Genomic DNA, 11,091 nt, shown 5'->3' on the forward strand with positions numbered 1-11,091 from the left:
TTGGAAGCGCTCACTAGGGCCAAATGGGTATGATTTAATTTGAAGAAGTACATCCACCAATTTCAAATGCTGATTCAAATATAAATACTACAAAGTCCAAATTACAAGATGATTTGGAAGACAGATCAAGTTATTGGTTTCCTTCACTAAAATCTTTCTTCATTAATCATCCCATATATTAGTAAGGCAATGTCCACAAGGGATCATAATAAAAACCAGAAAATACTTTTCCTCTCTAGAAGATACAAAGGAGTGTACTGACTCACTCATGGAACTTGTATCTCATCTATTATCATGTATAGTTCCCCATCTCCTTGATACTCCTAGGATGACTTAGAGTATAGTAACAAATCACCCTAATTGGTTATCTGAGTTAGTAATGCATTTAGAAATCATCAAAGATGATCCCATTTGACTAGCAAATCATCTTTGTGAAATTGCTTCACGCTAACTAAGATCGTTTACAATCCATGATTAGGAACACATAGGTCATATTCAAGGTACAATAATCTAACCACTGTATGTCTTTGGTTTCTCTGGTCTAAGGACCACTTTCACAACTGTGATGTGAATGAACCTAATCAACAAAAATTCAGGAATTTCAATGGATCAATTCGGTGAACTCTTTCTGTTTAAGATCACCCACTATATAGCTTTCTCGACTCTAATAAAAACAAACCAAACATAAATCTCCAAACTAATGGCTATAGAACTGGCCATATACAAGTGAGGCTATCTAGAGTCATTATAATTGGATACTACAATGTCCATCTTGACTGAATGGGGCTCGTCATGATGAGGAACAGATCCAATGTGCGAAGGAATGTTTGGATATGTCTAGAGATAGTACACTTCAGCAGCTCAATAGGCCTCACTCCGACAATTGAGAAACTACGGATATAATACGCTCTTAGGTAAATCAATCAATAATATGTTGAATCACTTTCATTTCACCCAAATCAAGGCCATAGAACCCAAAAAAAACTCAGGGAACCATACACCAAATCTCTTACTCTAATGCGTGAGAACAAAATTACATGGCTGAAAGGAAGCACAAACATTGAGAAGAAATAGTTCTAACCTTATTATATCAGACAATGATAATTTAGCCTAGCTCAACAAAATAAAAGGAGAATTGTATCTTTCGATTAAAAATGATGGCTCATCATTTGAAGGCATTTCACACACATTAGACAGATCACCTGAAGCAAGATACCAATAGAAAATTAAACATTTTATTGTATATCTCCAACAAGGCTAGATATTGGAAAATTATGTAACAGAAGTATTGGTAACTGTAAGGAAAGACAAAGAAAATAGTTTCTTTGTACCACTATCAGATATCCAATGCAATAGCGTCTCACAACAATAATGACAGACATTGTTGAACAGAGGTCTTTCATTTTTCATTGCATCCAAAGAAAAAACTAGATTTAGTCCATGCATAATAAAATAGATGCCTTATGAAAAAAAAAACACATAGTCTGGTTTCTAGAAACCTGAACCATGACATTGGAGGATACTAATGGATTTATGAACTAAAATATAAACTCATAAAATAGATAAACATCGATAAAGGCAGACTTCTGGCAAAGCTTTGATACGAACCTTGATTTAGGCTTGTATTAACAAGGAGAGTAGAGAGTGATTCAAGGTAAAGTTCCCTAGGTAGAGAGGAGAGATGGGAAAGGATGTGAGAGGAGGCCGAGCAGAGGGGCAGGGATTGGCCGAGGATGAGCCACCTGAAAATGCAGTGAGGCAGAGACGATTATGAGGGAGGGAGACCGTAGAGGGACCTAGACATGGAGAGGGGAGAAAAGAGACCTTACTTCATTATTCTTCTTTGCTGTCCTCCTAAAGGGAGGGCATCCCTATTTAAAGGAAATACACAATATAACGAAATGAATAAAATGTCCATAGATAGCTTGAAGATCCAATCAACTATTAAGGATCCAATCAAGCTTCGACCAACAAGAAGGATTTAACTTCACAGAAACTGTTAGTCTTGTCATTAAACTTAGAACAATGTGACTGCTTCTATCCATAATTATTAGTAGTAAATGGAACATCCATAAAACTAGTTGTTTCCAATTTTTTCATTCAATGGGATCTTACATTAAAGATCTACGTGGAACAGCCTCCATGTTTTAAAGACAGAAAATATCCTAATCACATCTGCTACTTATATAAATGCATTTATGGTCTGAAACAAGCTCCCAGATCTTGTCTTCAACATCTTGGTTTCATAGGATCTAGGACATACACCTCATTATTATTTAAAAACATGCTCAGCTCACCCAATCTTCTTATTAGTCTATGTTGGTGATATATAAATCATTTCTCCAAATGATTTGGAGAAACTATATGCAATTATCTTGTCTTCAAATGGTTTGGATAAACTACTGCATCAGCTGCAACATACATTTGCTATTCACAACCTTCATCCTGCTCATTATTTTTTAGGCATTGGGCTTATCTCTAAAGCAAATGGATATATTTTATCCTGACTGAAGTACATCTTCTCAATAGCAAAACACACAAAGAGATGGCGCATACCAAACCACTATCTACACAAAGACCAGTAGCTCAGTTTATATCCATCGACACTAAACTGTTTGATGAAACCAAGTACATGGGCATAATAGGAGCTCTTCAATATGTCACACTCTCTCAACTAGACAGACATTTTGATGTCTCACTGAGGTTAACTAGAAAGCACTAAAACATCTTCTACATTAACTAAAGAACATCGTTCTCCACAACTCAGACTTCTCACTCCACAGCTCCAATGATGCTTATTGGGCAAGTGATTCTACAAATCAACGATCAACAGATGCACACCTTATATATCTTTGCAAGAGGTTCATTTCATGGAGTTTAAAGAAACAACTGACTGTAGTATGGTCTATCACCGAAGCTCAATAGATGGTGCTAGAAACATCACATCAGAGATCATATGTGTACAATCTCTTCTTGGAGAAGTTCACATTCCAGTTAAATTACCACTCATATTATGGTGTAACAATATAATAGCTACCTATCTAGAAGCTAATCACATCTTTCATGTTACGATGACATCTATTTTTTATATTTTGTGAACATATTCCGTTCACAAAGCTTCAAACCAATGGCGTAAACACTGAAGGTCAGTTTGCTCATCTACGAAAAAAATCTGTTCCAAAGTTGCACTTTTCTGTACTCTAGGACAAGCTCAGCGTCATTGTTGCCTCCAACACTTTTGTTGATGCGGCATGTTAGCACAGAATCAATCAATAGCTATTAATACTCATTAGATATTAGCTGCTTGGAATAAATATAAGTGCAAAAATAAATAGGATTCAAGATAGATGGTTAGGATCAAATATAGTCAGTATTAAACTAGAACGACAGGGTTCTAATAGATAAGACTGGAACTAGGCTGTAGCGGCTAAACATATTTTATCATAAATACACACCTAAGCGTATGAATCTAAGTGTTAGAACAGAACGAGTATATTAATATTATTTCCTTCTCCTCTATCTCCATTATCTTCTTCTCTTATCTCTATTCAAGACAGAGCAAGAGAGAGAGGAAGAGTGAGGCAAAGAGATACACATATATATATATATAGAGAGAAGAGAGATAGATAGATAGATATATAGGTGTATAGATATAGAGAGTGAGAAAGGCACTTCCAAAAAAATAGAGTTCAAGAATGACAAGAGAAATAGAAAACAGGGAGAACAATATAGAAAAGTTGAATCAAGTCCTTGATGTTAGATTACATTCTTTATGTATGGACAATTATATATGTCTGCATATAATTCCATATAGTTAAGCTATCAATTACAAATCTGAATTTATATATGATACACTTAATGATGGGATTAAGACATTTATAACAATAAGTATTATTATTAAATGTGCAGAAGGTAAGCCTGTCTTATTTATAATGATAGGATTACTTAAGATAGACTAAAGAGGATTAATTATCACCTCTTCCTATAAATAAGGGCCAGGTCCTTGGGTCATAAGGGTATTGGCTTTTCTCCTAAGCATCCCATTACTCAGAGAGACTTCAGGAAGTGATCCTATATTGATCCAAAAGGCCTTCCCTTAAAACTGTTCGATTCAACTAAGAAAAGACATGATGGATGGAGGTATGTTTTACATTGTTTTTCATTCATGTAAGATCTTCATCATCCTTTAGAATCAGTTCAAGCCTCATATGGATCTAAAAAGTGGTATGAGAGTCAAATTGTGTATGTTCTTAGTGATGAACACCTTCTAATCGAACGTGTTTCATGTTCATATTCATGCAAAACTTGTTCATCGTATACTTATATTAGATATATATTTTATTGTCATCATGTGTAATATATGATGCAAGAGGAGATGAATTCTTTCATCGAATAGTACTTTCACCTTTTTGAATGACGACAAATTTGTTTGTCACCTATGAAAAATGGATGGACCTATGGTGGTGGAGCTTGATTCTTCCCTTTGTTCTTCCTCAACAAGAATGATCGAATGTGGAAACCGCCTCAGAGCAACCTCAAGGGCAGCTCTTAGGTGGTTGACCACATCAGGGGGCCTCAAGGCAACCCTAAGGCAGTCGCCCGCCTTGAGGCGGTGCGTCCCAAGGCGTGACCACCTTAAGAGCGGTCATTGCCTTAACGCGCCTGTTTTGGGCTGCTCGGGGTCCCCCCAATACCCCCAAGGGGTGGCCCACTACGCGCTGCCCAGGGGCACCGCTGGAAACCCTTATTGGTTGGCCATTTTGGGCTGCCAGAGGGCCCTGCTTGGTTTGCCCAAAATGGGCCGCCCATGGGGCCCTACAGAACTCATTAGGAGAGGCCCACTCAGGCCACTCATGGTGACCTTGCGGGACCCCTAATGAGTTTCCCCTTTTGGGCCACCTAGGGCCCAACAGGACCCTTGATGGGCGGCCTAGTTTGGTTTGCCCTTAGGGCCATGTGGGACTCAATAAGGACGGACCATATTGGGTCCCCTAGGCTCAACAGGACCCTTGATGGGTGGCCTTGTTCAGGTCAGCCTTAGGGCCCTGTGGGACTCAATAAGGGCGGCCTTGTTTGGGTCACCCATAGAGCCTGTGGGCTCAATATGGACAGCTCATATTGGGCCGCCTTTGATGCCCTTTAAGACTCAATACGGGTGGCCCATTTCAGGCTGGCTTGGGCCTCTAAAAGACCTCTGCAAGCGGTGAAACATAAGCTGCTCTAGGGGCCCTCAGGGTCGAGTATAGGATGCCCAACTTTGGGCCACTACAGCACCAATCCAAAGACAATTATATCCTGTAATAGGCACTCCAAGATAGAAATGTTTATTATTCACAACAAGATGTCACTTCTAGTTAATGTTATTGTCCAAAGACATCTTGTTGTGAATAACATTAACTAGAAGTGACATCTTGTTGTGAATAATAAACATTTCTATCTTGGAGTGCCTATTACAGGATATAATTGTCTTTGGATTGGTTATGTAAGCTATTTGTACTTTATTTGTACTTCCAATGCGTTTGTACTTTATTTGGAATTCAGTTCCTTATGTAAGCTATTTGTCCTATTCTATAGTGACTGCACATGATTAAATCACCATGCATGGGCATAGAATTCCTATCTTGAATTCCAATAACTTTTAGACATGGATGAAATATGTGATGCTTGCTCTCCCATACTCAATTCTTGATTATGTCTTGGGATTTCAAAAACCAGATGAATCTGATGAAGAAAACCTTGAGGCATTGGAAAGATCAAATCAGTTAAGTTTGATGACAATGCAACATGTTTCTTTCTGAATCTTATTTGGTGGATCAGGAAGATATCACAACAACAGAGTTTATGTCATAAATTGAAAAGAAGTTTGGAACTCATGAAGAATCTGAAGTTCATGAACTTCTATACAAGTTGATTTCAATGAAATTTCACTAAAAGGGTCATATTAGAGAAAATGTTTTGGAAATGTCCTCTATAGCTACTAAAATCAGAAAATTGGGCATGTATATGTGTGAAACGATGCTCATACACCTTGTGATATACACTTCATGAACCATTAAAACAGTTCACATTGGCATACGAGGTTCAGAGAGGAAAGATGAGTCTTAACGATTTCATTTCACTCGGTGTTCAAGAATACCAATGATAACACCCTAAATTCGTTCTTTATTTCATGTTATTAGCACAATTTTCTGCATTTAAAGAGCTGGGGTTGTTATCATATATTTACATGAAAATATTGTTTTCAAGTGGTCTCTGATTTTTCCCTAATTTTCTGTTAATTCTATGAATTTTAAAGGCTTTATTGGAGCTCGAAATAACTATTTTTGAATGAAATGGAAATTTTAATATTTAATTTCGAGATTTATCAGTATAGGGATGAATCAGTGAATTTTCTAAAATTTTCTAGAATTTTTTACGATTTTTTAGGATTTTCTGAGATTTATTTGAAGAGAAAATGCATTTATTCTAAGAAAAAAAAGATATATTTATAAGAGAAATAAAGTATTGACATAATTTCTGAACTTTGAAGGGCCTTTTTGCAAAGTTTTGTTGCAAAAAGACCCTGAAAACAGTTCTCGGTCGTGACTGCAGGCGTAAAGATATGATTTAAAATGTTTCAGGGTTCAATTGCAAATGATTGATTATTTGTTTTAATGTTTAAGAAAAAAAATGGAGGACAGAAAATGTGCACAGGGTATATATGCAATTACTTGTGGGCGGCGTCATATAGAAATGCCAGTTTTTAAGAGGGTCCTTCTGACAAAATTACAGGGATTCTTTCGGTCTGGCGACGTGGCTCCAAGGTGACCGTCGAATGATAATCCAACGGCGCTTAATGAGCGCCAGCGCTGGGAGGTAACATCACCGCCCGCACAGCGCATACAATGTGTGTGTAGGGCCGGTGACGTGGCAAACTATCAAAGGACAAGGCGAAGAAGAAACGCACACGTACGTGTGTATCAAAACGTATGCAAAACGCGACTTTTAAATTTTCTATTTTTTTTCTTATTTTCGTCAGGGGGGTACGTGGAGCAAGGAAGATGCGCCCGCTTGGAGGAGTTGAAGAGTCGTCGTCCAATCAGCGGAAGACACCTCAGTGCTCGAATAAAAACATATAAATATGAATAAATGATTTAAATCCAATGGTTAATATTGGTTTAAATTTATTTATTCATAACTTTTGATCCAGAAGTCCGACTGAGATGATTTTTTTATGGATTTGCTCGTAATGATCCCCTTTTTCTATCTGTATGGTTGGATCATTGAGATCAAGCCTACATTTATAGATATTAATGAATTACTAATTAGGGGTAAAATGGTCATTTTTCATTTTACCTAGCTATAAAAGCCAAATTTCGAGAAGAGGAGGTCATTCTTGATGGTTCTCTATCACAGCTGCAAGACAGAGAGGAGTCCCAGCCTGGATCAACTTGTTTGGTACATTTTCCTTCATTGTATTTGAATTTTGGTGCATTTTGAATGAAGTTAGTTCAATTTCTTGTTTCTTCTTCTTGATTCTGATCTAAACTTCTAAATCGCTTGGCTTGAGTGGCATGTACAAGCCCTGATTAGGATTGAGAGGAGAAATTAAGGGATTAAACTAGGCATTCAACTGCATTCCTAAAAGAAAAAAACTCTAGAAAAACTAACTTTGAATTCTAGGGTATTAAAACTTTAGTTTCTTTTATCTTTATCAAATAGTGTTGTAATCAGTTCTGAATTAGTTAATCTGCAAGACAAACAAACCAAGTAAAAAACCTTCTTCTTAATTCCCTCTAAAGTGAATCCCTTGATCCTCTTGTTTGGATCAACTAATTCAACTTAGAATCCCCTAAATTCTTCTACTCTTCTCATCTCCTCTACCTCCCTTTCTCAATATTCTTTCCAATTAGGTTAAATTGATCCTCATTGAAGATTAAGTGGTCCTAATTATAGAAAATCATTGAATTGAACTCCTTACTAGCCTCCCTAGGATGATACCTTCACTCATCATGTGCATTTTAAGTGAGATTTTATAAATTTTATTGTATAAGCTAAAATTTACAACGACAAGGGCTAAAAACTGCATAATTTTACCCCTATTTTTGGCTTATCAACCAACATTGAATTACAGAGCACCATGAAAGTTACAATTTGACCATAACTTCAAAGAGAAAAATCAAGAAGCACCCAAAACCAAAGCAAGCTGAAAATGGGCCACATCAGAAGAAGCAACATAAGAAATATGAAGTTGCGACTTGTTTCCATTGCAGGAAAAGTGGGCATCATAAGAAGAATTGCCCTAAGTTTCATGCTTGATGAGCAAAGAAAGGTAATGTGATATCTCTAGTTTGTTCAGAAGTTAAATTTGCCTCTGTGCCCTCAGACACATGGTGGCTCAACTCTAGGGCTACTATTTATATTAGTGTGTGTATGAAAGGTTGCCTAGATTGCTGGAAAATGAGTGACGTTGAATGACTCATCTACACTTAGGTTTGACTTAAAGTTTGGTTGTCATCTAGACCTGATAGTACTTTTGTTGTACTGTCTTTTGAGACATAATTTAAATTATGTCTCTGTTTTGGACAAATTCAGTTATACTTGTCTAGTTGTAAATAGTAAAGTTAATATTTTCTATGAATCAAGTCTAATTGGCACCAGCTCTCTATTGAGTGATATCAACCTCTATATACTTGATGTCAACATCCCATCCAATGAAATTTTGCACACTAGTGCAAAAGGGGAAAAGGGGAAGTTAACAAATAAGAATTCCATTTCATTATGGCACAAAAGACATGGTCATATTTCTTATCAGAGAATCAACCACCTTGTGTCAGATGGTATTCTAGATTCCTTTGATGACAAGAAAATCAACACTTCCATCAAGTGTATCAAAGGAAAACAAACAAAACCTAAGGGAAAAAGGGCCATTTGAGCTTCAAATATCTTGGAATTGATACATATAGATATATGTGGACCTTTCCCTATACCAACTAGGAATGTTCACCGCTACTTTATCACTTTCACAAATGATTATTCTTGATATGGCCACCTATATCTCATTCATGAGAAATCTAATTTTCTGGACATGTTTAAGAAATATAAAGCTGAAGTTGAAAATCAGCTCAGCAAGCATATTAAGACCATAAAATCTGATTGTGGAGGAAAATTTTATAGCCGATATGATGGATCGGGCGAACAATGCCCATGACCTTTTGCTAAATGTCTAGAAAAGAGTGGTATTGTTCCTCAATACACCATGCTAGGTTCACCCCACATGAATGGTGCTGTTGAGCGACAAAATAGAATGCACTTAAGATATGGTGACAAGTATGCTTGTAGAATCGCCTCTTCCAATGAACCTCTAGGGCAAAGCACTTAAGATGGCAGCCTATTTACGCTATCAAATTCCAACAAAAGCGACTAGGAAAACTCCTTATGAGCTTTGGATGACTCGCAAACCATGTTTAAAGCATTTGCACATTTAGGGTTGTCAAGCAGAATCACGACCCGTGTTTCCTAATGAAAGGAAGCTTGGCTTCAGAACTTTCACTTGCTACTTTTTTGGTTATTGTTAAATGTTGTGAGGTTTTGAATTTTATTACCCCACTACTAAAGCCATTTTGAGACACAAAATGCTCACTTATTTAGGATGTTGATTTTGTCGGGTAAGATAAAGTTCATGACATTTTATTTAAAGAAGAATTAGAGGGTTTCCCTTTAATTATTGTTGATGACCATGAAGATGAATTAATCTCTCTTGGTTATTCAACGAAGACACCACTAATTTCATAAAATGCTGCATCATCCATTATTCTAGTTAAACAAACATCACAACCTCAAATATAAATGCCCTTAAGAAGGTCCACTAGAGAAAGAAACTCTGCAATTCTGGATGAATATAATGTATTTCTCTAGAAACAGGAGGCTGATTTTGAGATCACAGAAGATGACCCTCTAAATTGAAGACTGGTCATGCATCTATCTCAAAAGTGGATAGATGCCATGAACGAAAAGATAAAATCTATGGCTGACAATGACGTTTGGAGTATTGTCCCATTACCTGAAGGTAAGAACCCCACAAGTTGTAAATATATATTTAAAACCAAAAAGGATTCAAAGGTTTTACTCAACAAGAAGGCATAGATTAGGACGAGACTTTCGCTCTAGTTTCATTGAAATACTCCTTTAAAAGTATTATTATGGAACTTGTAGCACATTTTAATCTTGAGCTACACTAGATGGATGTCAAGATTGGATTACTCAATGGAGACATTGATTAGACTATATGTATGGTTCAATGGTATCAAAAACTTTGTGATTGAAGACCCAAAGTCAATGGTATCCAAATTCAAGAACTCCATCTATGATCTAAAGCAAGCTTCTCATCAAGGGTCTCAAAATTTTCATAAAATTATTGCCTCTTTTGGTTTTGAGATAAATTTAGCAGATGAATGTGTATATCGTAAATTAGGTGGGAGCAGATTCATATTTCATATATTATATATTGTGACATATTACTTGTCACAAATGATACAAACCTAGTTCATGGCACGAAGAAATTCTTGTCGAGATATTTTGAGATGAAGGATCTCGGTGAGGCCTCATATGTATTGGGCATTCAGATTTATCATGATCGCTCTCGAAATATCTTAGGTTCGTCTCAAAATGGATATATTGAGAAAATCCTTAAACAATACGCCACGGAAGACTATAAACCTCTAGACACCCCTATTGCTAAAGGAGACAAGTTTAGTCTCAATCCATATCCAAAAAACACTTTTAAAAGTCAGTAAATGCAAAAGATTCCTTATGTGGGAAGTTTTATGTATGCACAAGTTTGTACACGCCCATATATTGCTCATATTGTTGTTGTACTTGGCCGATATTTAAGTAATCCAGGTATGGATCATTGGAAAGCAACCAAGAGGTTCAAGCGATACCTTCAGAGAACAAAAGGACATATGCTCACATACAAGAAATCAGATCATTTGGAGATCATTGAGTATTTTGATTCTGATTTTGATGGATGGGTTGATAGCAGAAAATCTACTTGAAGCTATATTTTTCTGTTAGCAAGAGGAGCTATATCTTGGAGAAATGCAAAGCAAA

The sequence above is a fragment of the Wolffia australiana genome, chromosome 3 (assembly GCF_029677425.1).
Source record: "Wolffia australiana isolate 7733 chromosome 3, ASM2967742v1".
NCBI classification, from domain to species: Eukaryota; Viridiplantae; Streptophyta; class Magnoliopsida; order Alismatales; family Araceae; genus Wolffia; species Wolffia australiana.